At 32.5% G+C, this 20,847-nt stretch overlaps 1 long non-coding RNA gene across 3 annotated transcripts; it reads right to left on the bottom strand.

Annotated features, from left to right (window-relative positions):
- Nucleotides 1-1,783: 1,783 nt before the first annotated feature.
- Nucleotides 1,784-15,967, bottom strand: LOC148234073 (uncharacterized). 3 transcript variants are annotated; one of them, XR_015810085.1, is made up of 5 exons: nt 15,866-15,952; nt 6,676-6,806; nt 3,918-4,121; nt 2,758-2,862; nt 1,961-2,662 (listed from the first exon to the last, which is right to left on the bottom strand). It is a non-coding gene; the product is annotated as an uncharacterized LOC148234073 (long non-coding RNA). The 3 variants fall into 3 exon arrangements; XR_015810083.1 differs by lacking the exon at nt 2,758-2,862 and having other exon boundaries at nt 1,784-2,662; nt 15,866-15,967; XR_015810084.1 differs by lacking the exons at nt 2,758-2,862; nt 6,676-6,806 and having other exon boundaries at nt 15,866-15,950.
- Between the last annotated feature and the right edge of the window lie 4,880 nt (nt 15,968-20,847).

The following is a 20,847-nucleotide window of genomic DNA, read 5'->3' as shown; positions in this document are numbered from 1 at the left end:
AATACAATTTTAAATCATGTAGTTTTAGTTATTATTACAAATTCTTAAATAGATACTATACATATTGGATGAAACCCGGCTTATAACATCAATCTCTTGTCAATATTGAACTCACCCTGAATTAAACGATACAATGATGATTAGAAGATATGTATTGATTTATGAATAAATTACCAAACACACTACTAAGACACACGTTTATCAATTAGCACATAATTATATAAAGAGTGTTCCAAAAAATATGAAAAAAAATTAAATGCAAATATAAGTTTTCAATTATCAATTATTTCTTGAAAAGTACATCGAAAAGCTTTTCACAGAGTATTTTATAACTAATTCTACCGAATGAAGTTCAAAAGTTAACATTCCGTTAGTGGCGCTGGATCTGAGAGATCAACGCTCCAATTTTGTTATGATCACTCCACGAGTTTATGTTTGGTGGAGTCCTCCCCTCTTCTATCTTCCTACTTGGAAGAGCGCTACATGCCACTGTATTAGTTATCTCTGCATGGTGCGTCATAGGTTAATTTTAGGCCGATGGATCCTTACCACCAAATAAGTCAATTTTCTCAATTACTTGGATTTTTTAATTTTGCCATATATTTTTGTATTACGTATGTGCATTTATTTAGTGAAGTCATTTTGAATGTTGTACATTATTTTGGTACTGTATGTTGGACTGGATCTCACAGATCCTGTAAGAAATGAAGGAGATCAATCCGAGATGGTGGCACGGATATGTCACCGGAAGACAAATATCACCGTATGGCCCAACATTCACGTTACGCAATTCGCCCTCGGAGATATCAATGAAGCAAATGTCACTTATACTTATTTTGTTGTTCTAAGAAGCGAGTGCAACGATTGCCTGGATGATCGGTCAGCAAGCTTTGCAGGCCTGGATACATAAGGCTGGTCACCAGGCAGTGACTTGGCAGACTACAGCAGAGCCTTAAAGACTCCGACAGACACCTGGCAGACACTCGAAGAGACTAGCAGACGTCCACCCGTCCACGAAAAACATACGGTCATGAACAGTCAGAACCTGAGAGAGACTCCACCGATCTTCCACCAACATCATCCCTCCGCCATCTTCTCCATCGTCTGTGGTAATATGTAATAGCTGCAAAGTCACACACCCCCTACTGGGTTCAGATGCCCGAAAGATGTTTTTATTGCTTTACAATATTTTATAAATATTTTACCGAGTCAGATGGTTTAAAAGTAAAATGATTATAACTAGATATATTGCCAAATGAAATATCTGACACCATTACGACGTTTTGTATTAAATCATTGCAGAATCTGAATATATCACTACAAAATCATGTTGCTTTCAGTGCTGATAATACAAATGCTAATTTTATAGGAAAATAAAGGCGTGGAGTTAATAACGTTTTTTAAATTAAAATTTGAGATTTTGCTCAAAGAAATATGAAGGTATAGAAGTTGTCAGTTTCCCTGCTCATATTAATCATAATACAGCTTCCACGACCGCCGATCTTATCTCGATTGATGTCAAATCAACGGTTCTTAGAATATTTAAGTATTTTTCGATTTTAAAATTGAGAGTGGAACGACTCAAAGACTGAGATCACATATAGAAACATACTGTCTCATTTCAGAAGTAGATGGCTATTACAACTTTTAGCTCTTGAACGCTTATTAAAGTTGTGAGAGCTACTCTGTCAACCTTTTTGAACAATCGCTTTTTTTAACGCAGTTTATAGTAGAACTTGTCCACCGCATAAAACGAGCTTTAAAGATATAAATAAAAAAATCGTTTTTATTTATTAAAATCTTTATTAGATTTTACACACAGCTTACAAAATAAAATTTTATTTTAAGTTTTCATAATAAATGAAACTCGAATATTTTTTTAAATGGATTAGAATTCCAATTTCAGAAAACATTACTAAAATGTACACTATATGTTAATTAACAACCACAGAGGTGAACATATAGGTAATAACTTATAAAAATCAGTTGCTTATTCATAATATAAAAAATAAAAATAGTTTTTCGCATTGGTTACATATTATTAATTCAAAGAAAACCAAATTTTAACAATATCTTACATTGAAAAATCCTGCCTTAAAACAAATACATTTTTGACAAAATGTATATTGAAGGCAAGAAATATTACTCTAATGGACGTAACTTTAAAACAAATTAAATTTAAAAAAGTGAATTTGAGATATCATTTTACAGTGAGTGTATGCCCATAGTAACGGGTACTAAAATTTTATAAATAAACCTTAAAAAATATTTATCCAAATAGTTTTTTTTAATTTTTCAGCTACAATTTTTTTTATGTGATTTTATTACATTAGAGGTGTTAAATCAAAATATTTGTTATTTATAATGAAAAATGTCTCACTTACTTATTTTTTACTTTTTTAATTACTTGGAATTTAAAACTATATATTATTTTGTAAATATTGCTTTAGACTCACTGTAGAACATATATTATTCGAATAATAGGAACCAATTTGACGAAAAATTACAAATTCTTATTTTGTGAATCGTATGAAAGAAAACAGCGAACGAATAAATCTCCAAGCTACTATCATCAAATGCATTATAAAAAAAGTAACGACGAATACAGCAATAATGAAGTCCATGTACAATAAGTCCAATCCAAAATCATCATCGTTTTCATCTGCAAAAAAAATTACATTTATTTGCATTTACATTTTGTTCTGATCATTTTTTTCTGTCCTACGTCAATATTGTGAATAATATAGATACATATACATCATAAATATAGACGCAGAGGTCTCCAAACTTCTAAAGTTTATGCAGCCGTCCGTCAAGTCCTCTACGGTGTACTTTCGATTATTCGGGTGCGGAATATCAATGCTTGAAATAAATTTTACTTTTTAATATTGATTTTAATTTTTTAATGAGAATGAGCGTCTGTTATGACATGTATGAAACGGCGTGGAAATGAAATAAAAAATCTTTCTGTTGATTACTATAACCAAAAAGGAGTATGGATAAATAAAGATTTGTTCAAAATACAGGAGTTCATGGAATGATTGATTTTTTAATAAGTAAGGAGTTGCTACAGGAAGCAGTATTGTTAATAGATAATACTCCTTCTCATCCGAATCAAAGCATATTGAAAACTAACGATGGTCTTATGGTTACAATTTTTTTACCGCCTAGTGCTACAAGTTTAATTCAACCCATAGTTCAATGTGTTACATCATCAATGAAACAGTTTTACCGTGCTGGTCTTCTTAAAACACACAGACGACATTGGATGATATACATGTAATAGCAAATCTTGGTCAAAAGTAAAGCCAGTAACACTTGTTGGATCTAATGATTCGAAATATCTGTATTGGATTCTGCAGAGACCGATTTGTGAAATATTAATTGCAATTTAAATGATCCAGGTTTTCAATGAATATATGCTTAAGTTGTCACTCAAACAGTAGAGGAAGGAAGTAACAGTGAGAATACAAGTGAAAAAGATACTTTAGTCACAAGACTTCAAGTTCCATTCCAAATCATCAACATTAGTTAGAGAACCAAAGACTTAATGAGACATTGGTCTTGCCCCCATCTGTCAATAATATATAAATTAGAACACTCGTACTGAATTATTTTCTCCAGAAATTTTCTTCGTCTACTTCAACTAGAACTACTAATTCGCTTCCGATATGGAATAAACAAAAGTTCAACCGAACCTGTACCAAGCGGAGCTATGCCGAATCGACCGATTTGACTATGAAAAGACCGAGGAAAGCAACGGCTCTTTCATTAGAAGCTTATTGGTGTCTCTTTACTGACTTGATCCATGATCATTATCATCATTTGAAAAAACATTTTTAATGAATCATATATTCAAATCTTTATTCTGTATCATTTTTTTCCAAGCATTTATATTAAAACTAAACAATATTTACCTGGTACGTCGTCATCGTTCGAATTGTCGTTATTTTCTTCCACATCATTAGCTTCCGTATCATGTCTATCATCCATATGATTATTTTGGACGACTTCTTGACCATCATAATAATCGCGAGCAAATGGCATCTTTAGTAGTAATACAAATAGTAGTATAATTATCCATACCATCCATGACCATAATAAAAACATTTTAGATGCTTCTGAAAAACCAAAAAAGCTCCAATTAATATGGTATTAAATTTGACGCAATTACTTGTTAAAAGCGCAATAAAAAGTAATTGTTATAAGTATTTGCGAAAATGTTTGTTATACATGCGTTGGTGAGGGGTAAGAGACGCTTGCAAATGCACCTTTATAGATGACAGTCGGTGTCTATAAAAATTCAAAGGGACCAATTCAAGTGCTGGCAGGTCAGTGAAATTTTGGTAATAAGTGCTTCGTAACAGCCAAATTTCCAAGCGTTTGAAATATAGTCGTCATGCAAAGATTCTTTTGAAAAAAGTAACAAACAAAAACATATTCTGTTTTCACCCCTTTTCGTCGCATTGGTCAAACAGTCGAGAGTATGATAAAGCCAAGCACTTCGTCTATCTCAAAAATAGTATTTAAGTGCGAATATACTGATCACACATACACATGCAATCAATCTAGAATTTAAAATTTATGATTAGGTAACAGTACAAAAAGTTTTACACAAAGCTTTTAATTTTGCGATCGATATTAAATTTCGATTTGAAGAAATGATTAGTAAAGAAGAAGCAGGCATTTATTCGATGAGACCGTGTTTTTTTGATAAGTTCAACAGAGAATTGTCTTCTGGATTTAAATCGTTAAGCTTATTTTTTCAAGGTTGATAATTATGCTGAGCAAAAGCTATTTTAATTTCGTTTTGTAATTTATTGCGTCGTTTTTTAACTAATTTGTCGCGCATATTTTTCCACAGGCGTTTTGTTTGATTTTTATTTCGATCGGTAAGGGTTCTTTTTTAATTGCGCAACGTTTGATATTATTTGTAAATAAACTAATTTCACCGTTGATACATATTTCATTGTTCCGAAAGGGGTTTCTCAACATAATAAGAAAATTAGTCCCATAGTATTTTAAATGTATATTATTTAATTTGATTAGAGTGGTTTATGACGAATGAGAGTTATGATCGGACGAGAAGTTTGCATAAATTGCAATTTTTTGAAGTAGCAATATCTAATATATTTGATGCACCGTGTATAGAATATTGCATAGGTGAATTTGGAGCTTCTAAGTTTATATTCTCTTATTTTAAATTAGCGTAAAGTTCTATCATATTTGTCAGTCTACAGTTCTAATCGCGGTTCACCTGCCATGAACCTCAGCCAGTTATAATTTAAAAGCTTATGTAAAGTTAGGTTTAGAAATGATGAGATGTATGATTGATAGATTGGAATGGTTAAGTGTTCAAGAAATATTAAAGATGAATGTTTTAGTATTTGTACATAAGTTAGAAAATAATATGTTACCAGAGTATTTAATAATAAATAAAGATGTACATAGATTTAATACTAGAAATAGAGACAATTTAAGGATAGTTAGGTATAAGAAAACAAGTACGACTAGGGGAATTATTTATGGAGGTGTGAATTTGTATAATAATATTCGTAGGACAATCCGCAAAAATAAAACTGTAACGGGTTTCCTAATTGCAATAAAGAAACATCTTCCTGCATTAAGAAATAAATTATAATATCAAATATTTTTTTATTTTATGTTAATATTATATATCATATGTATGTTTAGTTGGAATTTGTTTGATTTAAAAATAAGCTATTGAGCTAATTAAATTTACAAAATAAATAAATAATTTAAAATAGAATAATTTCGTGCAGTCTCTCACGAAGACCGTTAGCATTCCAAGCAAAAAAAATTTAAGCCGATATGGTACACATTCATATTCTAGTTATAAGAATTTGGTAGTGTTGTTGCATGTCCATTATAATTTAAATTATGTTTTTAATGTTGCAATATACAATTGATGGAAGTCGTTTTTTATTTATATTTTTGTCTTTCAAGAGCACCGTAATATTTATTTTATCTTTGAGGCAGATTAATTTAGAGCCATTCTCACTTATTTGAGTGAGCTTCTTGCATAAACGATAATAGTCCCAGTCAAGGCAGATCGGGTCTTGAAGGTCAATGACTCAGCGGGGAAAACCGCCGTTCAGGTTATGAGCGGTCACATGTGAGAGCGTATATATTTATTTTCTATCTGTATTTATATGATATATGCATATTTAATTCGACTATTAGACAAAACATATCAAATGTCGAATTAAATATGAATATAAATTAGATGGAACTATTCTTATCCGTTTTTAATGACGTAATGAAAAAAAAGCTGAGACAGCGGAGCCCCAACACGACACAAGCTGTCACAGCTGCAATATTCAATAATACAATAACAAAAGCACTCAGCGTTTTACATTTTATTCCAAGAAAGATATAATTATTATTCTTTAAAAAGTACTTAGATTTGCAAAGTGTGGTGATTATTATAAGATGCGAACTTTTCGGTTTTTTTACAATTAAACATTCAAAATTATAACAAATTACATTTTTATTAAATTATAAAATATTAAATGTAATTTAAAATTAAATATAAATTTAGAAAATTAAATTAAATATAACGTAACACGCACGTTATGAAGATTGTCAATGGGGTGAAGTGAGGTGTAACATACGTTTAAATTAGTATGAAAAAATAAGGTAAAACATATTTACGCTTTTTAGAGACTGGTCCATCGGTGATTTCGCGAAAATTGAACAATATTAAGAAAATAAAAAATAGTAAAAGACGCATTTTGGAATGGTTCGTCGATATCATCGAAACTAGCGTCGCTTTGTCGATTTATCTGAAAAAAATATGTAATATTTATTTATTTATTTTATTTATTAAAATTATGAAGTACGTGACCTGACAGGTTAACCTAATGCGTCACGATATAAAATGTTTTACAATTTTAAAATACATACAAATATACACATGCATACATACGAATTCATATACGCACACACACACACACACACACACACACACACACACACACACACACACACACACACACACACACACACACACACACACACACACACACACACACACACACACACACACACACACACACACACACACACACACACACACACACACACACACACACACACACACACACACACACACACACACACACACACACACACACACACACACACACACACACACACACACACACACACACACACATATATATATATTTATACATATAAATAAAAACACGAAAACAAGATAAAAGATCAGACACAAATCACCTGAACAGGTGTGCATTGTCCCATGCGAATTGAACCAAAACCCCATATGTGGACTAGAAAATGTTAATATCTCTATGCACAATATTGAGCAGACGAACGACCTTTGCCAGAGAAGAGTTGACAAGTGCTCCAGTTCTAGACTTTACAGGCAAGAACAGTGGACGCGACCGAGAACTTTCTGGAGCCCACATTTGGAGCTGCTCGAATCGTGTTAAATTATATAAACACTTCTTCGAGTTGACAAAGAAACGTATCCCAGCGCTCCCAGAATAAAAGCACTGGGAAATAAGAACGGATAATACCTGTATTCCTTCAAGTATAAATATCGAAGGAATTTACGCTGTACTTTTTCCAGCTTCAATTCATTACGCCTGTAATCCAAATAATACAGCTAGTTTCGAGTATGCTGCGGACTAGAGCATCATAAAGAGTGCGCATTACTAAAGTATTCCTGAAGTAGCGCGCATTTTTTAAATTAAAACCGAGCATTTTTAATGCTCTGTGCTGGTTAAATTTCCAACGTTCTTCGAAAGTAACATCAACATCCTTAGTAAAGGAAGACCTGTCTGGAATATATCCGCCGAGATGGTAAATATACAATTAACATGATACAAATAAAACAGTAGAAGTCGTTAATAATTCATTGTCCCCACAAATCGTTTCACCCATGACACTTTTCAACACTGAAATGTAATTGGTTGTCAATAGTTGATTAATATAATAATTTTCACTTACGGGGAAAAATAAAATAAATTTTGGAAAAATAATAACATCCACACAATACTTCGTTGCGGAATCAAAAATTATAATCTTTGACAATTTTTGTTTAAGAGCCATTAAATATTCGAACAACGATAATGTTAAAATATTAGCGAATATTTATAATTACGGCCGATGTAGTTTTATAGTTTTTATTTGATTATTAACGTAAAAATACAAATAATTGCTGACAGACAATTGCTGGAATGTTTGAAATTCCCCATTATCAAACGAGAAAAACAAGATCTTGTGTCTTAAATAAAATTTCTCCAAACACCGGATTTGCAATCTGCTTCTACAGAAGATTTGCCATCATCAAGTTTGTAATTTTTTGTTATGCCGTCAAGCTTCTTAAGAAATCATCCGACAAAGACATTGAATGCAAATAAAAGATAGCGCAGGAAACAACAAAAAGTTTGCAAAAGTTGTTTCACGCTTTGATGACTACAGTATTTGCGGAGGCGTCAATAGTTGAACATATATTTGTTCAAGGAAAAAGATAATCTGTGAGCGACTTATCTCACATTTGTCTGCTCTTTTAAAAGTGATATGTTTTGAATACATAATAAACAAAGAACAAATATGTTATTTTTAATTTATTGTATTTTTTTGCAATTTCTTTAATCTGACCAAGGTTATGTCACCGTACTGCACCACTGTCCGTTATATAAAAGTAGGTTTTCCGAACTTGTTGCTTTAGTTTTGTCAGTTAAGTTTCCATAAATGGATTGAAAATATTATGTGATTTTAAATAAAAATAAAATAGGTATAAAACATTATATCACAAAAAATTCGCGCCTTTCACACATTATCCTTAAAAGATTATTTTCTTTGGTGAAACAGTTCCATCAAAGTTTAGGGTTTCTAAAGTGACGGCGATTCCAATTCAGCCCCACGACAAAAAGGGTAGTGCGCCCCCAGATGCGTCAAATGCACCGGCAGCCACGCCATAATAGACTGCTCCAAAAAGAACCGCAAATATACGCGCAAGCTGTACCGAATGCGAAACAAATCACCCAACTAATTACAAAGATTAGCTGCACTGTAAATAGTACACCCAGCTGATTAAACAAGAGGCAACAGAGCCCATATTTTACAGCCAAATTCAAGCCTAAGTCATTCAACCTAAAACAGAAGCAGCTTCCTGCACTCCGATCCACGCAACCGGCGATGGAGAAAATGCCACCCACCACGTTTGCCGCTCCGGAAAAGATCTCTGATACCACCCAATAACAACGGCGTGAACCTGAAATAGTCCAGTCAAATAAGGCGAAATAAAGGCTAAACCTCGGAATGAAAGATACCAAACTGAAATTTTGCACAGACCTTCGTTTTGATGTTCTAAGGACAGGGTGAAAAGTCTCATAAAATATCGTGTCTGCTAATCAAGATATCAAAGGTCAAAGGTCACAAAATTTGTTTTTTTGCAAATATCTCGCATTTTATGCGTTGCACGTCATTAGATGCTTCACAAAACTTGTAAAGCATAAAATTATCTACAAGTTTAGTTACAATATTTGTTTTGTATCATTAACCGTTTTTGAGATATAGCGCGAAGAGTGAGAGGCGTACATCCGTTTATAGAATCCAGCGAGTATTTCTACCTGCTTAACTTGGTATAAGCTTTGAAAAAGTAAACAATCGTGAAAAAAGTGGTCTCGGCAAGTCGTTTGAACCATAATTTTATTACTTTCTTCATTGTATTATTAAGAATTAAAAATGAAATATTGCTCGACAAGAAATTTGTGCGAAAAAATTGAAAGAGTTGAGAGATGTACTTACGGAGTATGTACCAGATGATAAGAAGATCATTTCCAAATTAAGAGAAAAATATTTAACTGATATTATAGTTATAACAAAGATTGGATCATTCCCTTTTTTTCTTTTCGCGATGCTCAAGCTTAAGTTTTATCCATAGCTTGGTATGAAAATAAAAAAGGCACTTCGGAAGAAGAACACTTGCGCGTAGTGGAAGCTGCTGCGGCGATTATTAGAGAAGATATTCGATCTTCTGTTGTTGAGACCAAGTCTTATCCGCCCCCGAGTAAAATATTAATGAAGAAATTCCGAAAACTTTATTACATTTTCTGCAAGAAGTTATTATAAAGAACAGAAAAGGAAAGACGGGGCATTTTAAAACGAAATACACAGCTATAAGACTTCCATACGAAAACGGTCCTTTTCTTCGCAGTTATTAATAGGCCTATCTGTATTTCTTCATAGAAAAAATACAGATAGGCCAAACATCCAAAAAGACTTTTGGATGTTTTGTCAAGTTTAGGTTTTTTCGCTTCATATAGTGATACTGTAAAATGTTAAATTTCAGCTGTTTATCACCCACAGCCTCGTAATCAACCATCATAGTCAAGTGCCTTAGTACAGTATGCAGCAGAAAATGCAGAAAAATATTTATACTCTTGATGGCTATAATACTGTTCATATAATGGGAATGATAAAAATAATAACTCCAAAGATATATCTGATGACCGCATAAAGAAATTTACAACAAAACCAAGTGCAAAGGAGTTAGCAGCACTATCACATATACCCCTTCTAGTGTATGAAAATCATGTCGTACCCGGATTGAGCAAGAGATTCAAGTTCAAAATTTTAATGATGTAGAAGAACTAACCGAACAAATATTTAATGTAGTTGATTTGTTGTGGAAGTACGGAAAGTGGAAAAATATCTCACCGTTGCCAGGGTGGAATGGATTTATTGAACAACTTACAAAAAACAATGAGAACTTTGTAACTTCTCGGATTCTGTTTCTTACTTTTATTCATCATCCTGTGAGTAATATGGACACAATTTACACTACATTACAGTGTGCTATAAACACTGCCAAGAAACATGAACATAGAACATGCTTAATAACTTTTGATCAGCCGTTGTACATAAAAGCACGTGAAATCGTAGCAGCTTCAGATGCTAGCTCAGACTTGTCCAGAGTAGTTGTGAAACTAGGAGGCTTTCATATGCTTATGTCTTTTATTGGATGCATAGGGTATATAATGAATGGAAGCGGAATCAAGGAAGCTCTCAGTACAATTTATGCATCGAATTCTGTCGACAAAATGTTGGATGGTCCCGCTTTTGCAAGAAGTATCAGAGACATACGTATTACTTTTTGCATTATCGATGATGATTTTTGAAGATATGGAGATTGAAAGTTATAGTGCTTTAGATGGGTTCATTCAGCAGATAACAATTTGCGATGTTCTCTACGAAACTGTGGAAGAATGTACAGGTAACTCTGGCTCCGTAGTTTACATAGCGTTATCCTATAAACGGATGCGCGCTTCCCACTCCCCGCGCTATATCTCGAAAACCATTAACCATACGAAGAAATAAATTAAAACAAACTTGTAGAAAATTTTATTTTCTATAAGTTTTGTTAAACATTTAATGACATGCGACGCAAAAGAGGCGAAATATTTGCAAAAAAACGATTTTTATGACCTTTGACCTTTAATATCTTGATTAGCAGACACGATATCTTTTGAGACTTTTTACCATATATTTAGAACGCCAAAACAAAGGTCTGTGCAAAATTTCAGCTTGTTATCTTTCATTCCGAGGTTAAACCCTTATTTGACTGGACTACCAGACGCAATGCTTACTTCTGATTTCAGATGCTGTTAATGTTCCGGCAAATCCGCTAGAAAAATGGACATTGCTCTGATGATAGTGGAATACTTGATGTCCTCTTGTGGAATCCAAAACAAAACTTGATACATGAAACTACAATGCCTACGTTACCATATGTATGTGTTTATTCCGAACATTTTTAGCCTCCGAAGGGACGGAAAGAAATCGCGATATTTATTTTAAAATGTTTAACCCTAACACTGCTAACTTAAAAACCGTTGTAATTCACAAAAAAATAATTATATCTTAACAATTGTCGTTGGGTATAATAATCCGAGAGAAAGCTTGCTACGAACGGTTTGGACTTGGCACCTCTGTTATTTAAACTGGATGCAAGACACTAATTAAAATTGTTTTGGTGCAAATTACATCTAAAACTAAAAATACATCTAAAATCACTAGCGCATTTCTGTACTAATAACATGACACAGTTAATCTTAGAATGATTTTTAATTTAGGGTAACTAATGTATCTAGACTCCCTCATTTCCCAGTGTTTTTTGCACTAGAATATAACATAGATGTCACCCCTAAGATATTATAAGATTGCGAGAATTCATCTGATTAAAAAACAAGCGAAATAAGATAGTATTCCAATAAATTATTGCTTCATTAGCTAATGTTCCTTGATTTGTAAAATATTAAAAAAAAATTATCGCAACTAAGAGAATCTCTCAATAGTAAAAATATAAGCATTTAACGACTCAAAAAAGTACAGGATTATTAATGTTAGACATAGAAAAAGCTCGTAACTGAAAGCTATATTGTTACGCTAAATAATGTATTTTCGATACAGCGCTAAAATGCAGCTGGAGACCGTTTCTCTTCTATATACTAATGATTTAAAAAAAAAACAACTGACTTATTGATGTTAACTGTCGACACAGTCGTCATAGTTAGTCTTTACGGTCCTTAACTAATTTTATGTTATCAAATTTACATAATTTTATTGAATGGAAAATTTAAATAAACTGAAGCCATAATTTTTAATACGCGCAGACATCCTTTGCTTAAAAATGAATAAGGAAACTGCATTAAATGGAGAGCGAGCGCCAAATACATGGGAATACATCTGGACTCTGTGCTTAAATTCACTAAACATATTCAGAAATCAGGTCTAAAGGGCTTGCTACCATTGCGGCTTTGAAATTGATATTTAACAGAAAAAGCACATCAATATTTTTTTACTATATGAACAGATAATTAGACCAGTAATAACATACGCTTGCCTAGTATATAGAAACATTAGTAATTCAATTGTCTACAAACTCCAAATCATGCAAAATACAGCGATTAAATCTAACACATATTTGTATATTAACCTTAAATACAGTGGCGTAGCTATTGGGTGGCGGAGGGGGCGGGCCGCCCCAGGCGACACTTACTTGGGGGCGGCATATTCGCGATGGGATCATCTAGTGTGGTTCTTACCCTTGAATGCACTAAAACATGTATAAATCCACGAATAACAAGAGCTTAATAATAACCAATTTATTATTTTAAGAAATGCTGATTTTATGACCCTGCAAAAAATATATGGGGGCACACACACACACTAGCTCCGCCACTGCTTAAATAACTTCATTAATTTATATTACATACAATTTAAGAACATTGCCAAATATTGAAAAATACAATAAAAAATATAAGCGAGACCATATTAACCCATTCATTTCCAAAATTGGTGATAATACAATAGCAAATTTAAATTTAAGTGGAAATATAAAATGCCTAAGCACAACTAAATTGTATTTCATTGTATTTATTTTTAATCTTGTAAAAAGCATTTATATGAAAACAAATTACATGAACTGCACCAGCTCATCATAGGGGTTGCTAAGCACATATTTGTGCTTAGCGAGCGTGTTAAGGATCTGGATGGTACGAGCCAGAGAAGATTCCGCGGTCTTATTATGTATATGCTTAAATTAGGAACGCGATTGTGATTCATGCGAAGATTTACTCACACGAACTGGATCAAAAGCAATTTTATAAAATGTTTCATGGCAAAGAAAGGAAAATATATAGGGTATCCAGAGCCGGCCCGAAAATTTCAGCGCCCCAAACAAAAAAATTTAATTGAGGATACTGGTGAGAACTTTATTAGCTTCCAACAGCATCCATAAACAAATTAAAATATCCGAATTTGCCCTTTTTTAGCACCCACTAGTGTCCCGCATTCAATCTAGCACATGTTTTTTTTAAATTTAATTTTAAAAACATACATTGCTTAAAAATAAATTTAAAAAAATTCGTGGCCGCCAGTTGTGCTTATACAAACTTCCAAAACCGTGTTGAATAGGATCAAATGGCGCCCCCATTGGAGTAGTTGGCACCCCGGGCGACGGCCCGTGCTGCCCGCCACTCGGGCCGGCCCTGAGGGCGGAATTTCTCAAATGCCTCTTATAGAGGTACTTAAAGAATTCCCTTTAAATTTTATTTAACAAAAAGGAATAATAAGAATTATTACTTTAAATTTTAAAGGGCCTCAAAAATTTCGCATCTCTATAAAAGGCCCTGCTCGTACCTATGTACAAATGTACTGGAGCTCCAATGACTCGGAGCCCGGACGGTTTGAATCCGGTGAACCCTTTGAACATATATAAAGTGTGTCGGAATAGTCAATTTTTTTTTAACCACTAAACAGTTGGTTTTTGGTAAAAAAGAGTCCCCATAAATTGTCTGGTTTTTTTTTTAAAAAAAAATTTTTTTTAGGGAAAATAATTACCGAGCAATATAAATAATTACCAAGTGATATGTTTCTAAGATCTCAAAAAAAAAAATCCAAAAAGCTACAATTTATTCAATATTTTTTTTTGTATGATAAATTTTAAAACATTCAATACACAACCCTACATCACAATCCGGGTAATAATATCTACTTTTTAAATTGATCAATTCTGTAAACACCACCCATGAAATTGTAGTCCCCAACAAGTTTCGGAATTCTTTTCGAATCTCCCCTTCTCCCGATTTCTACCATTTTTGGATTGTGTACTGTTGATAATAATTTTACGTCCTTTTTATCCTTCCACTTCATTATACAAACTTTCCCTCTCTGGTATGCACATATTTTTCCGCTCAGGGACATCCCCACCCAGGGCCGGCCCTAGGCTATTTGGCGCCCCAGGCAGAAAACTAAATTTGCGCCCTCCCCCCCCCTATTAATACTTTAATAACTCATTACATGAGCGCAAAAATATAATTCAAATTAAAGTAATTTCATATTATATTTGACACCATACTCTTTTTGGCGATTGTGGGTATTTAAGAATTTGTAGTTTTATTTTCGTCGCGATTTTTTTACGCGTGAAATAATCTAAAGAGTGCACAGTAGTGTATATAAAAAAATAACATCAGATAATATTCTTTAACAATATTATTTGATAATTTTAAGTGAATATTGCGCCTTTATTTGATATCGCGGCGCCCCACAAGATCTAGCGCCCCAGGCGATCGCCTGTACTGCCTGCCCCTCGGGCCGGCCCTGTCCCCACCACTAAAACAAGTCAAAACATGATGAGCCCGAACGTCATTCGGGGAAATCCCTATAAAACAAGTCAAAACAAGTTTAGCCCGAGCGTCGCTCGGGCTAGTCAATACACGATCAAACTCCGCGTCCGAGTCACGCTCGGGCAAAACTGTCAAGTGGTTAATATAAATAAAATTAATTAAAAGCGCACACTCTAAAAAGCTCTGGATGCTATTTATACACGTGCGCGTTGATCTCACGTATACACGCAGTCAAGTACATGACTCATTTGCCCCCTCCATTTTTATAAATAACGTTTGAATGTTAACTATTGCTTTTGCAAATAATAGTTTTTACTTTTGTTTGAGTTGTATTTGATCAGCCGGATCAGCGTCAATTGGCAAGGGGTAGTAATGCGGTTTAGCTTTGACGGCGTAGCGACGTTGATATTACGATGACTCTATGTTGAACTACCTAATGCCTACACCTCACAATCACGTCTCAGAAAACGTTTATATTTATGTACTGAAAGGCATACGATCCTCTCCCCTCGATATTTGAGCGGAGAGGGTCGTATGCCTTTCAGGCGGCAAAACGCAAAATTCCGCGATTCGGTTGAAATACGCGATTTTTGAGGGCAACTTATTTTGTTCTCGAAGTCTACCTGTGATAAAAACAACGGCCAATACACGCGACGGTCTGTTGATATTCAAAAGCTCACCTTGGAATGTATGTGTAGATTCGGAGAAATGGGCCGTCGTGTGCGAAGTTTGCGCAATAAAGTGCACCGACGCATCCGGTCGACGGCTATTCAGAAACTGACGATATGTGAATGACGAACGTACGGTTAAGCAGTACTATTGTTTATGCTAGCAACACTGAATAATAAATCAATTTTACATTTATTAATTACTGTTAATTAAACTAAATAATATTTATATATATTGCTGCAAAAAATTTGAATTTTGAATAATTTAAAAATATTTTTTAATTTTTCGTAGCTAACCGAGAGGGTCGCAATTATAAAATGCGTCATACTTTATTAATGTATTTTATTTTACATATCATATTTAAAAAAATAAACATTCATTTTTTTACTAGTGCTTCTTAACAATAAACAAAATGGTATCTCAGTGGAATGTGATTAACTTATATGTAGTTTATTTTAATTTAACCTTATGATGAAATTATTTAATGTATCATAATTTCAAAAAAATTAAATTAGTAAGTAATTGTCTCTAAAATATATTAAATTTATTAAATGTGTAAATAATATTTTTTTACTGTATTTTCAAAGTATGAAATTATATTATACATCTTCACTTTAAATTAAAAAAATCGGTCGACACTAAACCATGCCATAAAATAAATCTGTAATTATTATTTAAAATATTTAAAAAAAATATTTTTTATTTTTATTTCAATAAAATATTATTGATTATGTTAAAACACAGTCAACAATTACTAAGTTAGTAGTGAAACAGCAAACTGAAATCAGTGATATAAATTTTATTAATTTATTTTATAATTTATACTAATATTTCAACTTACCATGAATGTCATGATATTCCTTCGTGTGATTCGGAAAATATTATAAAACCATCTGTAATAATTAGTAGGAATTATAGTTACATAACAAACACTAAATTCGATCTCACTTATACTATAGAAATTTAAAAACATGAGACACGAAACCATGTTTTTTATATAGTCGCCGAATTTTATAACAATTATTAATTATTAAATTTGTAAATTTATGAACAATCTGTATGCATTACGTAGTCTTCAAAGCTTTAATCGGATTAAACTCGTGACTTTTTTTTAGCTGGACCTGATCTGACGTGGAGTAAAACTCATTTTTCAGTGCACCGAAGGGTTCTCTATTATGCCTTTGAGCAATTTCCAGTTTTTAATATTAGCGCATTTTTATAAATAAGAAGTCTAGTCTGTTGTCGTGACTTGAACCTGCGGCCTCTGGGTTAGCAATCTAGACCTTACGGACTACACTATTACGATCTTCAATGTATATACAGGCCTGTCTAGAGCGAGGGAAAAATGTGACAAATTTTTGAGGGGCCCAGCTGAATTAAATAAATATAGTTTTTTATTTAATTCAACAACAAAATAAATAAATACCACATTAAGTTTAATGTGATTATTCCTAAAATAAAATCTAGAAAAAAACAGTCTCGAATCCATCCCAAAAATATTTTTTATAATTTGTCATTTTAGTAAAATCATACCGGAATACATTTTCACCAGTAGATATATATTCTTACCAGTGAACATATAAATTATCTGGCAGCTGCTAGTATAATAATATGATTAATTTAATTTTTTCTATATATAGTAATATATATACGTATACTTATATACTTATCATTATTTATTTATAGCATATGTATAGATGATACAGTGAATGTGTATTTTTTTGTAAAGTTATATTTTCATTAGTTAAGTCCAAATACATTTTCACCAGTAGATATATATTTCTGCTAGCGAAAATATAATTTAACTGAGAGGCGCTAATATGCTGCTCTAAAATGTCAATTCAATTTGACAGTTGCGAAACGTTCATTTGCTGTTCAAACCCAAATCTTGCTTAAAGAAAGTTCTAAAAGCAATTATTGTTTTAGAAGTTTTATTAGCTCAAATATACAAACTAAGCCAACTAATCTTTTATGAGAAAATAAGCTGAAGAATAAGTACACACAGAAATCGCATCTCACATATTGTTCCATAGTCTGCATTTCGATATTACACTGTGTTTTAAAAATATGATAGCTCTCTTATGGACTTCTAATATAAGAAGGCTGATCAAAGTATATTCAAACCAAATTTTGGTCAATAGGAGAGCGCAAAAAACAATTATCGCTTCTCAGAAGGCAAAAATTCACGTCAAAAGCAATAAAATCGTGTCGGGGCCGTTGCAGTGGGAACGCTCGGTAACGAGCGTTCCCACTGCGACGGGCCGACATGATTTTATTGCTTTTGACGTGGATTTTTGACTTCTGAGAAGGGATAATTGTTTTTTGCGCTCTCCTATTGGTCAAAATTTGGTTTAGTTATGCTTCATTCGGTCCTCACTTATTATAACTTGTAATATAGTTATAGAATGTCTTAATATCAACGTTAGTGTTTCCAATGCCACGTCTACGACACGAATTTATTGTTTTTGACTTCTGAGAAGAGATTATTGTTTTTTGAGCTTTCCTATTGATCAAAATTCAGTTTAGATGATTTCATTTTTTCAGTTTTTGTTTATTTAGCGCGATGGCACGATTTTATTGGCTAGACTAAAAATTCACTATATGGCAACACTGAGCAGCAAAGAAAGCACGACTTATTATTAGGTAAATATTTAATAATTTTTACTGCTTAATTAAAATATTTCGCATTAAATTTGATTTCAAAAATTATGTGGGGGGGAGGGGTAATTTTTATATTTATTTGTAGCATAGAAACGGTTAGCTCGTATCTATTATTATTTATTCAAGAAACTATATTACGACGTTAAAAAATATATAAAATTCTATTTTTGTCATTAAGCGTTCATTTTCGGTGGTCCTGTGAATATATGTATGTGATTTATTAAAATAAAACACGTTTGTATAATAGACATCATGAATAGGGATTCCATTCCCGGGATCCCGAATCCCGGGATCCCGGGATCCCGAACGATTTTCAATACCCGATGAGTCCCGGGATTATAAAACATAATCCCGAATTTTTCGGATTGGTTGATTTATCAAGCACAATCGAATTATTATTGACAACATCGTTATATTTCGTGTACAAACTTGCGCGAGTTGCACGTGTCATCTGTGAATCTTTGAGGCTGTGAGTCTGAACGTGCTTTTTCAGCAGCAGGCTGCTTAGGAACCAAAATCAGATCAAGGCTAAATGATAAAACACTTGATGCTTTGATGCTACTTCGTGAGTTTTATTCAAAATAATGTTTTCAATTAATTGTGTCTATGAATGTACATACCTATGTGCATACATTGTCAAAAGTTCATTTTTTTCTTCTCAAATAAATATATAAGACCTTCCCTTTTTTATTTTTATTATATTATTTTCTATTTTAAGTCCAAGACTAAAATTATACGTACTTTATACATTGTACGTTATAAAAAACAGATGTAAAAATATATTGTATTATTCATTTTAAATTATTTTTATCGATAAAATAACATGAAAATTATCCCGGGACTGGTCCCGGGATCCCGGGATCGACTAAATGCAATACCGAAATCCCGGGATCAAAATTTTGGCCCGGGATTGGAATCTCTAATCATGACACATCAAGGGTCAGATTTGCAATAAATAATGTCGGGGAGCTATTAAGTTTATGAATTACGACAAAGTGTAGTGTCACCTTTAAGACGTGGTTTATTTTGTCCATATTGTCTCTAAATGATAATCCTACGTTATTTTTTAAAAACAACAAACGCAACATTTCTTCTTTGTGTGCTTTTACCAATCGATTACATTATCACAATAAATTGACCATTCAAATATTGTCATTAGGTGTTTTGTTGCATTATTTTTGTCTGCAACAATCTTAAACAAAGAAAACAAAACGAGCAATCTTAATGTAGTCCACTGCGTATCGTGTAGCGTGTAAGTAATTCGAGAGCTATGTTATGCAAAATACAAACGAACATCATCGTTAAACAAACATCGACATTGCGATAAAAAGTCAAGAACGTTTAACTCAACCCCATAAAAGCGCGACGAATAAATTTTAAATGATATACGAGTGTCCCGTAATTTTTTTTAATATTTTTTTCCGCTATTACATAAGTTTCAAAGTAACAATTATTTTTTATTCATAATGAAATTGCGAAACAAAATATTTTCGTTGCTTAATTTCTGGGGTTTAAAAACGACAGTTTTTCTAAAATTAAATAAGCTACAGTAAACAATACAAATATACGTAACAATGTAAAATATTATTTCATTAAATTTTAAAGCCTTACAATGTCGAGCCAATTACCAACAAATAAATTCAAGAAACATTATGTTCGTCTAGACACGAAAATCAATTTTATATTCATAGAAAGGATAAAAATATCTTTAATAAACAAGTACAAGCAAATGAACGAGTCCACAACTAAATCGATTTAAAAATTATATAACAACCTTGAAAAACAAATTCGAATTACGTCATTCAGAATTTTTGCACTAACAAAGGATGGTTTCGTAATCTAAAACCGAATGCTTTCTTTTGCATCATTTATAGTGATGGAATCTAATAAAAGTAAATGAGATAATTGAAGATAATTGATATAGTTTTGCCCGTGTTTTTAATGCCAATGAGTCTGAATGAGAGAAAAACTGATAGTAGATAGTAGATTCGTTATTAAATAATAAATACAGGCCCATACTATAAATAAATAAGAAGTTTAATTATTCTTTCTGTCGAAAAGACTCATTTAATTTCTGTTGGTATGCGTTTTATTATCTACAATACGTTGCAGCAACTTGCACTCGAAATGCTAAAAAAATGATTACCTGATAAGCTTTAGACAATATTAAAATGAATTGAAAAGGTCCACAGCTACATTCAATAACTTAAGAATATGATTCATTTATAGAATTTCCGCAATTACAGTGCTTTTTCTCTTATTATTTTGTACGCAACTGTTTTTTTATGGGATTTTAGCTTAACATAAAAATAAGAAGATACATTTTTCATAA

The sequence above is a fragment of the Plectrocnemia conspersa genome, unplaced genomic scaffold (genome assembly GCF_051122295.1).
Source record: "Plectrocnemia conspersa isolate PC_06_02 unplaced genomic scaffold, ASM5112229v1 ptg000006l, whole genome shotgun sequence".
Classification (NCBI taxonomy): Eukaryota; Metazoa; Arthropoda; class Insecta; order Trichoptera; family Polycentropodidae; genus Plectrocnemia; species Plectrocnemia conspersa.
The sequence above is the reverse complement of the archived record's forward strand: the minus strand, read 5'-3'. Positions and strand labels throughout refer to the sequence as shown.